The 21,767-nt window shown below is 41.1% G+C and overlaps 2 protein-coding genes across 3 annotated transcripts in view; one reads left to right on the top strand and one right to left on the bottom strand.

The window, feature by feature from the left end:
* The window catches only part of CMSS1 (cms1 ribosomal small subunit homolog), a 418,629-nt gene that overhangs the window by 10,522 nt on the left and 386,340 nt on the right, over positions 1-21,767 (top strand). The gene's annotated exons all lie outside the window — the stretch shown is intronic.
* LOC104846759 (filamin A-interacting protein 1-like) overlaps positions 1-21,767 on the bottom strand; it is a 63,745-nt gene that overhangs the window by 4,483 nt on the left and 37,495 nt on the right. The window lies entirely within an intron of this gene.

Below are 21,767 nucleotides of genomic sequence, written 5' to 3'. Positions count from 1 at the left end.
ATAAATAAGATTTATTTCTTGCTTTTTGGCAACCACAGTGTAGCTGGAGACAAAACAAAAGCGCTGTCCCCAGTCTCAACAAAGAGCCGTGAGGTTGCTAAAAAGAGAGGTTAATTCCAACTGAGGGGTCTAAGAGAGCTTCATGAAGAAAGTAGCATTTGAGTTGGGTCTCCAAAAACTTTTTAGGATTTTAAACAGCAGGAATGAGGGAGGACATTCCAGAGTGAGGGGACACTTTTAGTAACAGAGTAAGAGAATACATTTGGCAATAGTCCTGAAGTAGGAATGTATCACACATGGCTTAGATATTGAGTTTCATAAAAATAAATTATATTTAAGAGGTGGAATGGGAACACAGACTAGGGCCAGATAGTGTGCGTTTGTGGGGAGAAATGGGAGAGTGGGTTGTGGGGAGACATATTGTAGAGGTAGAATTGTAGTAGTAAGATTTGTTCTGTGATTAACATATGAGGGAAAAGAGAGAAATCATAGATAGCTTGAATGATCTGGACTGGGAGATTGGGTTGGTAGAGTGTGAAAGAGCAAAGGCTTGATTGAGTTCATATTTGCTTAGAAATACGCTCTTATTTTCATTTTTTAAAAATTTATTTTATTGTTGTTGAGAATGTATGCAGCAAAAACACACACCAATTCAAGTTTCTACATGTACAGTTCAGTGATTTTGATGACATTGCTCGAGTTATGCAGTCATTCATACCTTCCTTTTCTGAGTTGTTCCCCCTCTATTAACATAAGCTCACTGCTCCATGAGGTTCCTGTGTAATTTTTTGTGTAGCAGTTATCAATTTGAGCCCACATAAATAGTTTTTAAAAGAGCATAATGCTTGAAGATGATTCAAAATGGCAGCCTAGTCATATGTACCACACTGTCCTTCTACAACAAAGACCCAAGAAACAAAGTGAAACACATACAGATGACAGCCCTGGAACCCTGAGAAACAAAGGAAAAGATATAGAATTAGATCAAACACCATTTGGAAAAAGAAACTGGACAGTGGCAGCAAACAGGGAGAGATATGGAGTAGAAGTGCCCTGTGAGACAGCCAAACAGTGGGGCCATTTTGAGACAAAGCCAGCAGTGACCCTGGGTGAGGAACACAGGAAGACAGCATTACAGAACTCCCAATAGCAAACAGTGAAACTGTGTTGACATACCTGGAGTGAAGCAAGGTGAGCAGGACATGAACTGGAGCTAAGGAGGGAAAGTACAGGAAGGAGGAAGAGAGTTTCAGGGATTCTGGCATACATATAGCAGAAAAGAAGACAGGATTCAGAGACAGAATGACTCTAGTGGCAGTCCCTAACCTGTAGGATGGGGGTGAGCACAGAGCAGTAGACGAATTCCCCTCCTTTATTTCTTTTTTTCTCTCTCTCCCCCCATCCCCACCCACCAGTCCAGCCCCTCCCCTGCTGGAGAGAGTGCCTGTGTGACACTGGCTGCCTGTACCACCCCTCCCCTGCCAGAGAGAGCATCTACACTACTTCCAGTCACCTACCCTACCCCAGTTGCCTACTCCTTCTTCTGATGGAGAGTGTCTGTGTGCCCACCAGCTGACCACTGTGCCCCCCCAATAAAGGGAGTACTTCAGCACTCCCCCAGACACCTGCCTTGCTCCTTGCCTGTTGTTCACCCAAATGGTGAGCAGCTGTGAGCATTCCCATACCATGGGATAGGGCCCGCCCAGTATATCCTAAGCCATCTCACACATACAGTGAACAGCAGTGAGGGCTTGTCCTGCCTGCTGTCCCCCCATCCAACTGGGGGCAGGAAGTGAACACCCCTGTGCTGCCAGACAAGCAATCACTGAAGTACAACCAACCTGCCTGCACTGATGAATCAAAACAAAACAAAATCATAAATAAAACAACACCTTAATGACTTGGAGACAACAGACAATATCAAATTATATAAAGAAACAAGACGAGGTGGTTCAACCAAATGACCAAAGGGGGCAGAAAACCTTCCTAAGAAAGCGATGGTAATGGAACTGCCGATAAAGAATTCAGAAAGCTTATATATAGGGTCCTCAAAGAGATCAAAGAAAACACGGACAAAACCCTAAAAAATTTCAGGAAAACAATACAAGAACAAAACGACAAATTAAATAGACAATTAGAAATCATACAAAAACAGCAACTAGAAATCTAGAAGATTAACAATTAAATGTCAGAAATAGTTAACTCCATGGAAGAAAACAGAAGTAGAATTAAAACAGTGGAAGAAAGTATTAGCAAAATAGAAGACAAATCCCTTGATACCAATTTGTTTGAGGAACAATCAGGAAAAAAAATGAAACACAAAATGAAGAAATCCAAAGAGTTATGTGGAACACTATGAAAAGGAATTAATTTATGTGTGATGGGAATCCCAGAAGACCCCCCCCACCAAAAAAAAAAAAAGCACAGAGAGATTTTTTGAATATTTGCTGGAAGAAAAGTTCCCCAATATCATGAAAGATGAGAAGATTTTCATCCAAGAAGCTCAATGAATCCCATACAGGATAGACCCCAAAAGAAGGTCACCAAGACATCATAATCAAGTTTTGCAAGTCCAAAGATAAAGACAGAATTCTGAGAGTGGCTCAGGAAAAATAAAATATCACCTACAGATATCACATACAATGGAACTCCAGTAAGACTAAGCTCTAATTTCTTGGCAGAGACCATACAGGCAAGATGGCAATGAAAGAAAAGATTTGCCAACCAAGAAAATCATACATGCAGCAAAATTGTCTCTCAAATACAATGGTGAAACTAGGACATTCTCAGATAAACAGAAATAAAGGGAATTTGTAAAAACAAGACCATCCTTACAAGAAATATTAAAGGGAGTTCTAGGACAGCAGACAACAACCTGTGAGCAAGCCACATGACGGCATCACCAAGATGCCAACCCAGACAGAGAAATTTAAAAAGTAAAATAAAGCTATAGAACTAAAAACAGGGAACCAGAGGTGCCAGTCTGAAATTGATGACAACTTCAAAACAAAAAGGGGGAACAAATGGTATAGTTACAGAACTTCCTTATGGAGAGGAAGTCAAGGCTATATCTACAAGTAACAGACTGTTTTACACATAGAATGATAAAGGTAAACCTCAGGGTAACCACAAAGAAAATTAACAAACCTACCTATCAAAATAAAGAAGAAAATCAAAAACACTCAGTAGACACAAAATTGACAAAAAAGGAAGGAAATGAAAAGACAATCCATGAACTAAAAGAACTCAGCACAGAAAATTAAGCAGAACAAAGAAATTGTCAGCACTACACACAAATAACAAAATGACAGCAGCAAATTCGTATCCATTGATAATCACGCTGAATATAAGTGGGTTAAATGCACCAGTCAAGAGACAGAGGGCAGGATGGATTTAAAAAAAAAAAAAAAAAAAGACCCATCAATATATTGTATACAAGAGACACACCTTAAACACAAAGATATAAAGAGGTTAAAAATCAAAAGATGGAAAAATATATCAAGCAAACAGTATCCAAAAAAAAGCAGGAGTGGCAATATTAATCTCTGATAAAATAGAATTTAAATCAAACTCCATCATAAGAGACAAGGAAGGACATTATATAATGATTAAGAGATCAATCCATTAAGAAGACATAGCCATAATAAATATCTATGCATCCAGTGACAAGGCTCCAAAACACATAAAACAAACCCTAACAGAAATGAAAAGAGGAATAGACAGTTACACATTAATGGTAGAATATTTTAACACACCACTTTTGACAATGGACAGATCAGCTAGAAACTCAAAGATACAGAAGTTCTCAATAACGCACAATCAACCAACTTGACCTTATAGACATATAGAGAGTACTCCACCCAACAGCAGCACAGTACACATTCTTCTCCAGTGCACATGGATTATTCTCTAGAGTAGACCATACCCTAGGCCACAAAGCAAGCCTCAATAAATTTAAAAAATGCTGAAATAATATAAAGCATCTTCTCAGATCACAGTGCTGTAAAATTAGAAATCAGTAACAGGAAGAAGGAAAAAAATCAAATACTTGGAAACTGAGTAACATCATGCTTAATAACCACTGGGTAATAGAAGAAATTAAAGACAAAGTAAAAAATATTCCTAGAATCAAATGAGAAGGAAAATACAACATACCAAAACCTTTGGGACACAGGAAAAGCAGTGCTCCGAGGCCAATTTATAGCAATAAATGCACACATCAAAAAAGAAGAAAGGGCCAAAATCAACACCTTTACCCTCCAACTCGGACAAATAGAAATAGAACAGCAAAAGAAATCCACAAGCGCCAGAAGAAAGGGAACAATAAAGATGAGAGCAGAAATAAACGAAACAGAAAAACTGTTGAAACTTATCAGCAAGACTAGAAGCTGATTCTTTGAAAGGACCAATAAAATTGACAAACCACTGGCCAAAGTGACAAAAGAAAAAAGGGAGAAGATGCAAATAACCCAAATAAGAAATGAGATGGGTGACATCACAATAGAATCAACTAAAATAAAAAGGATCATAATAGAATACTATGAAAAATTACACTCCAACAAATTTGAAGACCTAGGGGAAATGGACAAGTCTAGAAACACACTACCTACCTAAACTAGCACAAGCTGAGATAGAAAATCTGGACAGACCCATAACAAAAGAAGAAATTGAAGAGGTCATTTAAAAAAAAAAACTACTAACAGAAGAAAAGCCCTGGCCTGGATGGCTTCAATGGAGAATTCTACCAAACATTCAGAGAAGAGCTGACACCAGTACTACTCAAATTATTACAGAATATAGAAAAGGAAGGAATACACATGAATTTGTTCAGGGAAGCCAGCGTAGCCCTGATACCAAAGCCAAAAAAAGAAAATTATAGACCAATCTCTTTCATGAACATTGATGTAAAAATTCTCAACAAAATTTTAACCAATAAAATCCAACAGCATATCAAAAAATTAATACATCATGACCAAGTGGAATTCATACCAGATATGCAAGGATGGATCAACATTAGAAAATCCATCAAGGTAATACACAACATAAAACAAAGGAAAAGAATCACATGATCATCTCAGTCGATGCAGGAAAGGCATTTGATAAAGTCCAATACCCATACCTGATAAAAAGTCTCACCAAAATAGGAATAGAAGGGAAATTTTCTCACCATAATTAAGAGTATATGTACAAAATCAACAGCCAACATTATTCTCAATGGAAAGAGACTGAAGACATTCCTCTTGAGAACGGGAACCAGACAAGGATGCCCTTTGTCATCACTCTTATTCAGCATTGTACTGGAAATCCTAGCTGTAGCAATAAGAAAGGGGAAAAAAAGGGCATCCAAGTTGGTAAGAAAGAAGTAAGACTGTCCCTATTTGTAGATGATATGATCATATGCATAGAAAATCCCAGGGAATCCACAAGAAAGCTACGGGAACTAATAGAAGAATTCAGCAAAGTGGCAGCATACAAGATCAACATACAAAAATCAGTTGAATTCCTCTACACTAACAGAGAACTCTGAAAAGGAAATCAGGAAAATAATTCTATTTACAATAGTCCCCTAAAAGATACAATACTTAGGGATAAACCTAACAAAGAAAACTACAAAACACTACTGCAAGAAACCAAAAGAGACCTTCATAAATGGGAAAACATACCATGCTCATGGATAGGCAGGCTTAGCATTGTGAACATGTCAGTACTACCCAAAGCGATCTGTAGATACAATGCAATCCTGATCCAAATTCCAATAGTATTCCTTAATGAGATGGAAAAACTAATCACCAAATTTATATGGAGAGCAAAGAGCCTCTGCATAAGTTAAACATTACTGAAGAAGAACAAAGTAGGAGGCCTCACACTCTCCAATCTCAGAACCTACTATACAGCTGTGGTCGTCAAAACAGCCTGGTATTGGTACAATGACAGACACATAGATCAATGGAACAGAATTGAGAATCCAGAAATAAACCCATCCACCTGTGGACACCTGACCTTCAACAAAAGGTTGAAGTCTAATAAATGGAGAAGAGATAGTCTCTTGAACAAATGGTGCTGGCAAAACTGGATATCCATCCATTAAAAATGAAACAGGACCCATACCTCCCCCCATACACAAACACTAACTCAAAATGGATCAAAGACCTAAATGTAAGACCTAAAAACATATAGTTCATGATAGAAAACATAGGGACAATGCTGGGGGCCTTAATATATGGCATAAATAGAATGTCAAGCATAACTGAAAATGTACAAGCTCTGAAAGATAAACTAGATAACTGCGACCTCCTAAAAATTGAATACCTGTGCTTATCAATAGACTTTTCCAAGAGAGTAAAAAGAGAACCTGCATATTGGGGGAAAAAAAATGGCAATGACATCTGATAAACGTTTAAACTCTAAAATATGCAAAAAACTTCAAGAACTCAACAATAAAAAGACAAGCAACGCAGTCACAAAATGGGCAAAGGACATGAATAGACACTTCACCAGAGGCCAATAAATATATGAAAAGATCCTTGCTATCATTGGCCATTATTAATATCACACGCAAGCAAAATTTAGCTGAAGACCATTCAAAAACGGCTGCAGCAGTATATTGCCAGAGAACTGCCAGAAATTCAGGCCGGTTTCAGAAGAGGGTGTGGAACCAGGGATATCATTGCTGATGTCAGGTGGATCCTGGCTGAAAGCAGAGAATACCAGGATGTTTACCTGTGTTTTATTGACTATGCAAAGGCATTCAACTGTGTGGATCATAACAAATTATGGATAACATTGCAAAGAATGGGAATTCCAGAACATTTAATTGTGCTCATGAGAAACCTTTACATAGATCAAGAGGCAGTTGTTGGGACAGAACAAGGGGATACTGACTGGTTGAAAGTCAGGAAAGGTGTGCATCAGGGTTGTATTATGTCACCATACCTATTCAATCTGTATGCTGAGCAAATAATCCGAGAAGCTGGACTATATGAAGAAGAACGGGGCATCAGGATTGGAGGAAGACTCATTAACAACCTGCGTTATGCAAATGGCACAACCTTGCTTGCTGAAAGTGAAGTGGACTTGAAGCGCCTACTAATGAAGATCAAAGACCACAGCCCTCAGTATGGATACGCTGCAACATAAAGAAACAAAAATCCTCACGACTGGACCAATGAGCAACATCATGATAAATGGAGAAAAGATTGAAGTTGTCAAGGATTTCATTTTACTTGGATCCACAGTGAACACCCATGGAAGCAGCAGTGAGGAAATCAAAAGACGCATCGCATTGGGCAAATCTGCTGCAAAGGACCTCTTCAAAGTATTGAAGAGCAAAGATGTCACCTTGAAGACTAAGGTGCACCTGACCCAAGCCGTGGTATTTTCAGTCGCATCATATGCATGTGAAAGCTGGACAATGAATAGGGAAGACTGAAGAAGAATTGACGCCTTTGAATTGTGGTGTTGGCGAAGAATATTAAGTATACCATGGACTGCCAAAAGAACGGACAAATCTGTCTTGGAAGAAGTACAACCAGAATGCTCCTTAGAAGCAAAGGTGGCGAGACTGCGTCTTACATACTTTGGACATGTTGTCAGGAGGGATCAGTCCCTGGAGAAGGACATCATGCTTGGAAGAGTACAGGGTCAGTGGGAAAGAGGAAGACCCTCAGCGAGGTGGATTGACACAGTGGCTGCAACAATGAGCTCAAGCATAATGATTGTGAGGATGGCTCAGGACCGGGCAGTGTTTTGTTCTGTTGTGCATAGGGTCACTATGAGTTGGAACCGACTCAACCGCACCTAACAACAACAACAACATCATTAGCTATTGTTGTTGTGAAGTGTCATAGAGTCAGTTCTGACTCAAAGCGACCCTATAGGACAGAGCAGAACTGCCCTGTAGGGTTTCCAAGGAGCAGCTGGTGGATTTGAACTGCTGACCTTTTGGTTTAAGGGAGCCAGCTGGGCTCCATTAAACCAAAACCAAACCTGTTGACTGTGAGTCGATTCTGACTCATAGTGACCCTATAGGTTAGAGTAGAAGTGCCCCATAAGGTTTCCAAGGAGCGCCTGGTAGATTCAAACTGCCAGCCTTTTGGTTAGCAGCCATAGCTCTTAACCACTACTCCACCAGGGTTTCCAGGAATCCATTAGAGGGATACAAATCAAAGCCACCATGAGATACCATCTCACCCCTGCAGGAATGGCACTGATCAAAAATTCAGAAAACAATAAATGCTGGTAAGGTTGTGGGGAGATTGGAGCTCTCATACACTGCTGGTAGGAATGTAAAATGGTATAGCCACTATGGAAAAAGATATAACGCTTTCTTAAAAAGCTAGAAATAGAAATACCATATGATCCAGCAATGCCGTTCTCTAGGAATATATCCTAGAGAAATAAGAGTTGTCACACAAATAGACATATGTCCACCATGTTCATTGCAGCATTATTCACAGTAACAGTACAGGAAAAAACCTAAGTGTCCATCAACAGATGATTGGATAAACAAATTATAGTAGACACACAACAGAGTACTACACAACAGTAAAGAACAATGATGAACCTCAAAACATCTCACAACGGGAATGAATCTGGAGGGCATTATGCTGAGCAAAATAAGTCAATCACCACAGGACAGATATTGTATGAGACCTCTATTTTAAAAACTGAAGAAGAGGTTTACACACAGAAAGAAACAATCTATGATGGTTTCCCCTGAAGGGAGGGCTGGGAAGGGGAAATCACTAGATAGTAGACAAATGTTAACTTTGGTGAAGGTGAAGACAACACACAATATAGGGGAAGTCAGCACAACTTGACCAAGACAAGGGAAGACACTTAGAGGAACACAAGGAAAGGGGGGAAAAAAGAAGGCAACCATACCTCAACAGTAAAAATAAATAATAACTTACAAGCAGATACTTAGGCAGATAGGTATGCTGAATGGGGGGAGGAGAGCATATAGGGGTATAATCATAAAAAAAAATCTGTTGCCATCGGGTCAAATCCAACTTATAGCGATCCTGTAGGGCAGAGTAGAATTGTCCCACAAGGTTTCCAAGGCTGTAAATCTTTGCGGAAACAGACTGCCACATCTTTGTCCCTCAGAGTGACTGGTGGGTTCAACCTGCCAACCGATGGCTTAACCGCTGTGCCACCAGGGCTCCTATAGGAGTACACCCATGTATATAGATAGATTAGGCTGTGGATATTTTAGCATACATATTTGTATGTACACCATGTAATTCATATAATAGAGCACAGAGTGGACTCAGTCATAGAAACTTCCTAGACACACCCGTACACCTTAAGGGATTGAGTTACTGGGGCTGAGTGCTGGGGAACCATGGTTTCAGGGACATCTAGGTCAGTTGACATAGCATAGGTCATAAAGAAAACGTTTTACATCCTACTTTGGTGAGTAGCGTCTGGGGTCTTAAAAGTTTGTGAGTGGCCATCCGAGATAAATCTATTGTTTCCATCACATCCGGAGCAAAGGAGAATGAAGAAAACCAAAGACACAAGGAAAATATTAATCCAGAGGACTAATGGCCCACAGCCTCTACCAGCTTGAGCTCAGAAGAACTAGATGGTGCCCAACTACCACCGTTGACCACTCTGATAGGGACCACAAGAGAGGGTCTCAGCCAGGGAGAAAAATGTAGAACAAATTCAAATTCACAAAAAAGACCAGAGTTATTGGTCTGACAGACTGGAGGATGCCCCAATACTATGGTCCCTGGACACCCTTCAACTCAGAACTAAAGTCACTCCAGAAGTTCACCTTTCAGCCAAAGATTAGACAGACCTGTAAAACAAACAATAGCACATGTGAGGAATGTGCTTCTTAGATGAATCAAGTGACCAAATGGGCAACACCTGCCCAAAGGCATAGATGAGAAGGCAGGAAGGGACAGGAAAACTGGACGAATGGAAACGGGGAGCCAGGGGTAGAAATGGTGAGAGTCCTGACGCATTGTGGGGATTGCAACTAATGTCATAAAACAATCTGTATATGAATTTTTGAATGAGAAACTAATTTGCACTGTAAACTTTCACCTAAAGCACAATAAAATAATTATTAAAAAAACTCTATGGATCCTAACAGTCTAATCCATAACTGATCATGTGGATGGCACAGGACTAGGCAGCATTTGCTTCTGTTGGCCATGGGTCGCCCTGTGTTGGGGGTCAACTAGATGGCAGCTAACAACAGTGGGCAGTGTAAACAATGAGATATATCATACAATAGAAAGGAACTTACGTATCGTTACTATGATGTGAATACATGATACGCTGTGAATCACTGCTAGAATTTCTGGGTTTTATAAAGTAACATCTGTATTTAAAAAAGATGTAATGCTCGAGGCAGACATTTCTTATTAAGCTAAATTGTTGTTTGGCTTTAAGAAGACTTTAGGAGATATTTTTGGTTTAAGGTTTAAAGGTTATCTCAGGGCAATAGTTTCTGGGGTTCACGCAGCCTTCGTGGCTGCAGAAAACCTGAAGTCCATAAGAGTTTGAAATTCTGTTCTGCATCTTTCCCATTTTGATCAGGATTCTTCTATAGATTCTTTGATCAAAGTGTTCAGTAGTGGTAGCCAGGCACCATCCAGTTCTTCTGGTCTCATGGCAAAAGAGGCAGTTGTTCATGGAGGCAATTAGCTACACATTCCATTTTCTCCTCCTGTTCCTGACTCTCTTTCCTTTGTTGCTTCAGGTAAATAGAGGCCAATTGTTGTGCCTCAGATGGCCCCTTGGAAGCTTTTAAGACCACAGGCACTACGCAGTGAAATAGGGGCAGAACAGAAGCACTAAACATTGTTATTAGGCCAGGTAACTGGATGTCCCGTGAAATCATAACCGAAAACCTCCAAACCAAGACCCATTGCCATCAAGTCAATTCCAACACATAGTGACCCTATGGGACAGAGTAGAACTGCCCCATATGGTTTCCAAGGAGTGGCTGGTGCATTCGAACTGCTGACCTTTTGGTTAGTAGCTGAGTTTTTAACCACGGTGCCACCAGGGCTCTCTATTTGTTAAGGGGAAAAAAAAATACCCTTGGATAACAATACTTGTTGGTAAGGAGATGGAATGAGGCTTCTCAGCTAAGTATAACTCTCCCATTATATAATACAGAGTTGTTTATTATTATTTACACCCCCTTTGGTTGTATCATTCTTTCCTTGCTGTGGGCTCATAAATATAATCTTTAAACAGTGTGGTTTTCATCATAAGTTTGTAAACAGTTTTTATGAGAGTCCATCTTATATTGTTTTTCATTGTCTAGAAATTTTGTTTCCACATTTTTATTGTAGTGATAAAGTATAGTGAAGTCCCTTTGTTTCTTTATGTACAATATCACGTATTTAAACTTCCCCCGAATTTATATAGCAACCTAGATATGACTTTGAAAGAGCCACTGCACAGACTTGGCTAAAAATGTGAGTCCTTCAATTAAAGATCAACTCTATGGTAATATGCCTTGGTTTGGTTCATTTACTCAGCCTTTTCTGTGCGTAGGTGCCGGAAGAGTGTGTGGGCTTCAGTATTCTTACGGATATCTCTTTTCGTGCTGTATCCTGAACATAGCCAATGAGATGTTGATATCCTGAGAGGACTATTCTGTTTATAAGTCATATTTTTATAAATGGCATTCCCACCTCTCACTTGACCTTCTGGTCTTATCTTCAGTGCTGAAGTGTTACTTCAACCTTTTTGCCTCTCAAATAGGCAGGGTGTTTTTTTTTTGTTGTTGTTGCCAATCAGGACTTGGTGAGATGGGCAGCCTCAATGATGATTATGGGAGCAATTTGGTCGTGTACATCCAGAGCCTTAGAACTCAAAACTTGTGACTTAGTCGTTTCATTGCCAGGGATCTTGTTTAGGACATAATCAGAGATGCCCACAAGGATGTTAGTTTTAGCATTGTTTATAACCATGAAAAATGAACATAGTTCAAGTGTCCAACAGTCAGGGATGGTTAAAATGAATTATGGTATAGCCACATGACAATTTCATGCTGTTTTTAAATACTGATACTTTTGCAGATATAGGGAAATGTTTAAGAAATGTTAAAAGCAGAATTTGTAAACTATAGACATGCTTTAAATATCTATGTGTGGAGAGAAAATACTAGAAAAAAGTTACACCCAGTGCTACCAGCGGTTAACTTTGGTTAGTGGGGTTATAGATGCCTTTTATTTTTCTTACATTTTCTGTATTTTCTGTGATAAATATACAATCAGAAACAGCAACAACAAATTATGTTAAGAAAAAAAAAAAGGCGAGAGAGAGCAAAGGGAACACCTTAGAGATGAGGTCATTTCTGTGAACATGACCATGTTGCCCATGCAGTGAGCAGTGGCAGCTGCAGTGGAACTCAGGGAGAGACTCATTTAAGCCTGTCGGTAATAACAGCCTTTACAAGATAGACTTCTGTGATGTCCTTTCACTTCGTCAAGATTTGGATTGGTTCTCTGTTTCAGCGTACAAAAAACTGTAGGGATCCTATTTAAATTGCAGGTTTCAGCTCCTTACCCCTAGAAATTGTGATGATTTTGACTGTAGAGGTGTCTGGGAACCCACATTTTAACTGACTCTCAGGGTGATTCATTGTGGTGGCAGGTGGTCGGCCCACCACACCTTGAGGAGTTCTGCCATAGGAGCCCCTCCTTTAGATAGAAACTTCAGCTCTCCTTTCACCTGGAACACTGGCGTACCTGGGCGGAGGTGGTTTTAGCACTGTAGAGGGCCAGGACTTCATGGCCCTGACGCCCAGCAGGTACCTGGAAGGATGCTTTACCTGGAAGGGGATTTTAAAACACTACCGATGTCCAGGTTGCATCTCAGTATCTACTGACTCCACTTACGTAGGAGTGGAGTATGCGCATGTGAATTTTCAGGGAGCTCCAAAGTTTTTTTTTTTTTTTTCCAAAGTGGTTAATAACTCCTGAAATCTGTTGATAACCCCAGTGGCATGGAACGCAGTATTGGTGGGGCGGGTTTCTTTTAAGCAGTGTTGACATGTGTTGGTGAAGACAATGTGGCTTAGGATGGTGGTTATTGGTAGGGCCAGCTGCCCAAAATTTGTTTTCTGGGTAACTCCAGCTTTCACTACATAGTTTTTACCTTTAGGTGGCAGCAAAGGCTGGTTATTTTACTAGGACACCCCTATATATCATTTCCAAATCTTTAAAAATTATGCTGTGTTTTTTTCTTATATGAATTTTATACTTGGGCATGTTTCAGTAAATGAGGTATGGAGCTTTAAAATGTGTCATCTCTTGGATCATTTTTATAGACCATTATGTCAAATAGCTCCAAGAAAGTTTTCCAAATTTGGAGTGCAGCTTGCAAGAGCAATCTCTGCCTATGGCTCTTTTAAGACCACACAGTGAATGTTCTAGTCAGAGTTGGAGGCTCCTGTGTTTTATCAGAAAGCAGATGTCCTGTAGAAAATTAAGCAAGTTGGAAAGCTCATTCACAGAAAAAAAAACATGAAAAAGTGTTTAACTCAGTTTAGCATGGCAATTGGGATTTGGAATGGAATACAAGTGTGTAAAGGACTGCACCTAACACAACACAGCACAAAGGATGCCAGGTTCACAGAGGCAGAGGCATAAGTTCTATCTAGGGAGCTGTAGAAAGAAAAAGAAGTGTCTTTGTGAAATGTATTTGTTAAATTCTATACCCATTGGCTCATTTGGTCCATTAAAAAAAAAAAAAAGTTGCTATTGATTCAATTCTGACTCATAGGAACCCTACAGGACAGAGTAGAACTACCCCATAGAGTTTCCAAGGAGCAACTGGTGGATTCGAGCTGCTGACCTTTTGGTTAGCAGCCAAGCTCTTAACCACTGTGTCACCAGGGCTCAATTTTCGTCCATAAACCAAAACTAAAACCAAGCCCATTGCCTTCGAGTCTATTCCAACTCATAGCGACCCTATAGGACAGAGTAGAACTGCCCCACTGGGTTTCCAAGGAGTGGCTGGTAAATTCGAACTGCCAGTCTTTTTGGTTAACATGCAAATGCTTAACCACTGCGCCACCAGGGCCCATTTGGTTCATAGGTTCTTTAGAAAAAAAAAAAATCCTAGCAATCTGCAACATCCTCTAGTTGGAATGAGTCTTAAGATGGCAGTGAATTTAGTGACCAAAAGCAATAAAGAAAGGTTAAAATGTCTTCAGTTTTATTAGAAGTCTTAGTTCTATAGCCCATTTTCTACTTGCCCCTTGTCCTGTTTTACATTACCATGAAGGGCAGACATCTGAAAATATACCAGAACAAAATCAGCATTTATGGGGAAGCTATCAGATCCTAGTGAGACAGCTGGAGTTGGGATGTTTCCTTTTCTGTCAATGAAATGAATTTTTGAAGTCCTTTGAACTTTCTGGAGCTCTGTTGGCAGCATGTTGTGTAGGAAAGCAATGTTCCCTTGGGAGCGCTCCTGACTCGAGAGTCTGTAGTGCTCCACTTCACACATTTCACTCTAGAGGCTGAGAGGATCTTGACTCCCAGATACCTTAGATCATTTTGATTTGTGGTAATTAAGTGGGTGTAGGGGCAATTCAGGCTGCCTAATTCCCTCAGGAACCCAGCTGTGGAATGCTTGGTCAAGGCCATGTGTTATCAGAGTGACATTGTTTTTGTATTTTTATCTCAGTGTTTAATGGGAAAGTACATAAGTAATGATGATGGATTTGGTGATGAAAAGGAGGAAATGCTAAACTGAAGAAAAAAAATCTGAAATATTATTGCCTTTTCTTTTTTCTTTTATATGGTTTGGCAAATCACTGCTAATTTGGGGGAAAAAAAGTGGAAATAACAGATCATGAATGTGGCAGGTGGCCCAAAGTTTCATATGCTGCTTTGGCTTTTTTCTCAGTACTTCCCTATTATACAATAAAACTTTATCACTGGAAGTCTTACAGTTTTATATGACAAGGGATTCTTCAAAAGGAAACTCTGTAGTTTGACTAGCTCATTCCCATTAACCTTCTGTGAGAGAACATTTGGTCTTAAATAGAATTCCAGTTGTAATGATTTATATTAGAGAGTTGTCCAGTTTCTGAGGTAAAGGTTAGAATAAATTGGTCCCTTTATTTTATAGTGTAACATAGTTTTTTGGTCATACCCAGTCACCTCCCAGCCTCTGTTGTGATTAGACCATGGGCAGTGGGGCAGTCCACGAGTAAACTTTGAAACACAGTTTTCAAAATTCTTCTTAACCCATTTGCTTCCATTTTGTGCCCAGACACACGTAATCACGTATAGCAATATGTTAAAACATGCTAACCTTGAACAGTTGTCTTCCTTGTTTATTTTCTTTATATTCATCTGTCAAGTTTTTCTTTCATCTCAGCTTTCTTTTTTTCCCTCATTCTTTCATTTCTTGAGCAAGCCATTTAGCCTGTGCAAACCTCAATTTCCTCATTTGTGAAGTGGGGATTGAAATACCTACTCGCAAAGCTTCTTTGGAGAGTAGAGATACTGTGTGGGAAAGTCCCGGGCATATCCAAAGCGCCAGATACATGTTAATTGTTATTATTGTCATCATCATTATCTGTCTTTTTTCCTTCTATCTGTTCTTAAGATACCTATTTTCATAGTCATAACATAGCTAATTTGATTGCTTTACCTCTTGTTTTCCTGCTTTATCCCTTGTCCTGCCCTCTCCCTAGTTAAGTGTTAGAGGTATGTTACCAAGTGTGGGAGCTGGAGCAGCCAAAGAAGCAGTGCTTGATTCCTGGGCTGCGTTTCTAACCATCTGTGCTCTGGAAAAGGACCCTTCACACATAATTTTCCTTCCGTGGCCTACTTGGTCCGCTGGTAATGGGTCTTTCTTTGTAGAGTTCACCTGAAAACATGAATAGAATAGTTCTACCAGATCACCTGTGAAGTCCCTTGACCCTGGCGTTCTGTGGTTCTGGGAAGAAAGCGCATGCCAGCTCTGGCTGCCAAGAGAGCCATTAGCCATGTGAAACCTTGTCAAACAAACAACAAACCCACTGCTGTCAAGCCATCCAACTCATAGTGACCCTGCAGCACGGTGTGAGCGCTGTGTAGTGTTGGACAGTGATTCCTTTACCTGCCTGAGATGACCAGGGAGCTTGTTGACATGCAGATTGCCTGCATTGCACTTAATAGGTCTGGAAATCTGCAGAGTCCCAGGTGAATCTTATGAAGGTGGCCAGTGACTCCATCTTGAGAAACATTGCTGTAAGGGTTTCAAAAATAAATGATAGCTGATTCTCACCATCAAGAGATTTTAGTATTGGGGCGGGGGGAGGTGGTAAAAAGTTACAGCACAGGCAGAATGAAATACGGTAACAGAGGTACAAAGGTAAGTGTGTTGGAAATCTGGAGGAAGACTATGAAACTAACAAGGAAGGCTTTCCAGAAGAAGTGGCACTTGAGGGATGAGTAGGATTTCAGTGTGAGGAAACAGAGAACATCCCAGCCCTAGGAACAGCCTGAGCAAAGGTATGTGGGAAGATTGTCAGTACTGGTGAGGGCCCAGGGTATGTCCTGAGTTTCAAAGGGAGATAAGGCGAGGGATGGGGGCCATGTAGAAATGATGGACTTTGGGTACTAATTAATGGTAAGACAGTGATGATGTGGGGGGGAAGGGGGGCTGGAGAATTGCCATGATCAGAACTGTGTTTTAGGAAGATCACTAGCAATAGGATGAAGAGTAGATGAGAGAGGGGAGGGGTTAAATGTAGAGACATTAGTTATCTCACAGCACCATCTGTACTGAGGTCTGGACTTGGGGAATAATAGCACAAATAGAAAGGAGGAGGCTAACAGGGCAGAGGGGCTGATTGGATCTGGCAGATGAACGGAAAGTAGAGGACCATCACCAGAAGTGGAGCAAAGAGCAGTTGAAAGACAGTGCACTGAGTGATGGGCAAAAGCTAAGTCTGAAGTTCCACGAAGAACTGTTAGGTAGGCATTGGAAATTTGAAGCTATTGCCTTGAGAATCATCATAGACAAGTTATCGATACCATTCAAATGACTGAGAGACCCTCACGTCATAGGCACTTCTCCGCCCTCTTCCCAGAGCCTGCACAGTGAGGGTGAGTTTCATCAGGCCCTACCCTGTGCCCACATTTCTTGCACAAGGCCACCAGCCCTTACTAACTGATAAGAGTGTAACTAGTCCTGAGAACAGTTGCCTTAGGAGGCATTTTCTTCCCATTACGTGAACAATGCACAGTGATTAAGCCATTACCCAGGCTCTGGTTGGCCTGCCAGGGGAGAGGAAATCCTGCTGCTCTCCTCCAGTGACCTAGCTGGCCCCTCGGCCATTGTGTCTGGGCTTAGCAGACGATTACATAAGCCTGCACTCTGGGGAGGGGGAGTCTGCCATGCCTTGGCACAGAGGCATGCCTTAAGGACAGGATGGCCCCCCCATCGCATGTTTCCTTCCTCACTGGCAGTCTGAGAAAGCCTGGAATAGGGCTGTAGTTGATAGGTTCAGCCTAAAAAAAATAGTCATAATTGCCCATTGTTCTTCTAGTTCTGTCATTGCCCTTCTTTAAACTAAAATCAGCAGCCCCGACAGCCTTTCCTGTGGTAAATCCTGTGAAGCAGGCATAGGAGAGGTGTTTAAATTGAGCCTTAGTAAGATGGTTCGAGGGATCATGGGTGATTTTTATTTATTCATTTAACTTTTTTATATTTTCCAAAATTTCTCTAGTAAATATGTATCCCCTGGTGGCACATTAGTTAAAGCTCTCAGCTGTGAACCCGGAGAAAGGTTGGCCGTTTGAACCCACCAGCTGCTCTGCGGAAGAAAGATGTGACAGCCTGCTTCCCTAAAGATTACAGCCTCGGAAGCCCTGTGGGGCAGTTCTACTCTGTCCTAGAGGGCTGCTATGAGTCAGAATTAACTCAATGTCAACGGGTTTTGGGTTTTAAATATGTATTATTTTTATAATCACGAAAGAAGTTTACTATGAAAAACTTGGGCTGCTTATGGGTGTCATTGTGAGAGATGCCCTCCTTCTCGGAGTGATCCCTACCCACTGACCCCTCCTGTTGTCCCAGAGGGACTGTCAGATGTTTAGATGTCTCTTACATTATGGATCCTTTGGGGATCTGTTGTAGTTTTTAGTTAATGTCTCTTTCTATAAAACTGCAAACTGCAGTTTTCTGTGGCTTCAAAACTGACTGACAGCAATAAATCTAGGCAAGAACACCATTAAAGTCAGGAGAAAAGGAATATGGATCTTTTTTTTTTTTTTTAAGAGAAGAAAAAAAACAAAAACGAAACCAGCCAACCTACCAATAGTGGAGAATAGTAATGTGTTTTTGTGGGATTGCTTTGAGTTGTTTCAAGAGTGGCTGCATTGAAGCGGGTTTTTATATGCCTTTTAATTTTAGTGGGGGGACAGAGGTCAACTTAAAGACTTTCCTTTAAAACTGCAGTTTTTCTTTGGGATGCTTTCTTGGCTTACAATTGTTAATCCTGAATTGGAAGCAAAATTTGGAGAGGGACAAAGTTGAACTTTAACACTTCTCCCCCTGAGCTGGGAAAATGCACAGTGCTTATTTAAAAAAAGAGAAAGATTTTGGAAGCATCAGCCTTTTTTAAATTAAGTTATGATGTTGCCTGAGAAATGGAACTCCTCAATTAGGGTATACCATGTAGAGAGACTTCCTAGGCTTCTGCAAAGGCTTAAGTTCTACCACCTCTGGGCTAGGTTGGTGGTGCTTGTTTCTAGGTGGCATTTCTCAAGCTGAAAGAACTAGAAAAATTCAAGCCTTGAGTTGCAGTACTGAAGGATTCTATGGGCAAAATATTGAACGATGTAGGAAACATCAAAAGAAGATGGAAGGAATACACAAAGTCACTGTACCACCATTTCAGGAGGTGGCATGTTGTCAAGAAGTCCAAGCTGCACTGAAGACACTGGTGAAAAATCAAGGTTCCAAGAATTGATGGAATACCAACTGAGATGTTTCAACAGATGTAATACTCGAGGTACTCACACGTCTATGCCAAGGAATTTGGAAGGCAGATACCTGGCCAACTGACTGGAAGAGATCCATATTTGTGCCCATTCCAAAGAAAGGTGATCCAACAGAATGAAATTATCAGACAATATCATTAACATCACAAAAACCCAAAAAACCAAACCCAGTGCTGTCGAGTCGATTCTGACTCATAACGACCCTATAGGGTCTCTATTAATATCACACACATGTAGAATTTTGCTGAAGACAACTCAAAACTGGTTCCAGCAGTACATTGACAGGGAACTGTCAGAAATTGAAGCTGGGTTCAAAAGAGGGCATGGAATGAAGGATATCATTGCTGATGTCAGATGGATCTTGGTTGAAAGCAGAGAATACCAGAAAAATGTTTACCTGTGTTTTATTGACTATGCAAAAGCATTTGACTGTGTGGATCATAACAAATTATGGGTAACATTGAGAAGAATGAGAATTCCAGAACACCTAATTATGCTCATGCAGAACCTGTACATAGATCAAGAGGCAGCCCTGTTAACAGAACAAGGGAATACTGATTGGTTTAAAATCAGGAAAGGTGTGCATCAGGGTTGTATCCTTTTACCATATTTATTCAATTTGCATTGGGCATATCCACTGCTAAAGACCTCTTTAAAATATTAAAAAGCAAAAATGTCACCTTGAGGACTAAGGTATGCTTGACCCAAGCCTTGGTATTTTCAGTCGCCTCATGTGTACGCAAAAGCTGGACGATGAATAAGGAAGACTGAAGAATTACTGATGCCTTCGAATTATGGTGTTGCAAAGAATATTGAATATACAATGGACTGCCAGAAGAAGGAACAAATCTGTCTTGGAAGAAGTACAGCCTGAACGCACCTTAGAAGTGAGGATGGCAAGACTTTGTCTCACGTAATTTGATATGTTGTCAGGAGGGACCAGTCCCTGATGAAGGACATCATGCTTGGTAAAGTAGAGGGTGGCAAAAAAGAGGAAGACCCCCAACTAGAGGGATTACCACAGCGGCTGCAACAAAGGGTACAAACTTAGCAATGGTTGTGATGATGGCGCAGGACCTGGTGATGTTTTGTGTTGTACACAGGGTTGCTGTGAGTTGGAATTGACTTGACAGCACCTAACAACAACAACAGACCTTGATTCCTTGATTGCCTTTTCTGGAGGTCTTGGGTCATCATCTGGAGTCCCTAGGTGGTGTAAATGGTTAACACTCTCAGTTGCTAACCAAAAGGTCAGAGGTTCGAGTCTACCCAGAGGTGTCTGGAAGAAAGACCTGACAGTCTACTGAAAAATCAGCAATTAAAAATTCTATGTAGCACAGCTCTACTTTGCACCCATGGGGTTGCCATGAGTTGGAGTCGACTCAGTGGCAACTAGATTTTGTTCTGGGTTGTTAGGGCTGTCAAGGCAGCCACCTGTCATGAGCTTTGATGTGCATGGTTGCAGTGCTCCTTCCTATGGATCATTTCTACTCAAGCTTTCACTGTAGCTGCTTTTGAGGCCAATCAGTTACCTCCTGTTCCACATACATTGGTAGCCCGTCTAAGCTCATTCTTCATGCTTGGCATTTGCTCATAGCACCCTGCTTTGGGGTGAGGTGGGTTCTGACTGCCGCCCATTGTTCTCTGAGCACAGAGCTGTCTAATGAGGACTCCCACTTGTACTTGGTTCTGCTTTCTCCAGTTTGCTACCCTGGCACCATCACTGAGTCAGCCTTCCCCATGCTTGCTCATTTGTATGGGACTTAGCTTCTCACATTCACTATGTCTTGGAACCTGAACAGTGGCCTCAGGAAGTGGGAGCATTTGGAAGGAGAGGCAGGTCACTAGGCTGTGATGATGTGGAAGGTTTCAAAAGAGGTGAGGCTTGAACCAGATCTTTCAGAGTGGGTTGGATTTCACTTGATGAGAAGTGAGAATTCTACCGATGCAGAGGAGCGGGGAGGAAGAAGGGCAACGCCCTGAGGATGTTTGGGAGGCATTCTGAGTGTCCTGCTGAAGTGGCAAATCTGTGAGGCGGAGCCTGGGGAGGTAATTTTAGGCAGCCTGTCTGGCCCCATGAGTAGTGGAGAGGAGTGAGTGCAATTTATTATGCTTCCCTCTTCCTGAGGTGGCTTCTCAGTATATTGTCATGGAAGGATAATGAGACAATGGGGAAAGACGTGTCTTCACATCTCAGTCTTGTCACATACTAATGGAATGACCTGGAGCAACTTTCTTTCTCAGGGTTTTACTTTTATTCATCTCTGAAGTTATGATAACATCCACTTTATAGTGTTATTGTAAAGACTAAGTGAAATTATGTAAAGGGTTAGCTTTCTCCCCTCTGTGGTATTCCCTGACTGCCCAAAGGCTTCCTGTGAGGACCCAGAGCTCTCTCAGTATTTACAGCTCTTCCCAGTCCAGCTGGACTGTGCCCTTCTAGCCTTACCTCCACCTGGCCCTCTCAGGTTCAGCCATGCTGTGCTGCTCATTGGTTCTCAAGTGTTGGTTTTCTGCTCTCTTGCCTGTCCCCACATCTCTGCTCTCGTCTCCCTCTCTCTCAGTTCTTCCTCATCCCCCAGCCCCTGCGCAGATCTCATCTATTTCTGAAACCTTATCCCTTCCCTTCTCACCAGAGTAACCTGCTCCACCTCTAAACTCCTGTAGTACTTCCTGTCTATCCAATTTCTTCTCTAAGTTGTGTTCCTAATTACCTTTTAAGGTACTCCTCAACTCCTGCCTTAGATTCTAAATCTAACATCTGCTCAGTTTCTAGACAAC

Source organism: Loxodonta africana, chromosome 20, assembly GCF_030014295.1.
Source record: "Loxodonta africana isolate mLoxAfr1 chromosome 20, mLoxAfr1.hap2, whole genome shotgun sequence".
NCBI classification, from domain to species: Eukaryota; Metazoa; Chordata; class Mammalia; order Proboscidea; family Elephantidae; genus Loxodonta; species Loxodonta africana.
Note: the sequence above shows the minus strand (reverse complement) of the source record. Positions and strands in the feature narration are given on the sequence as shown.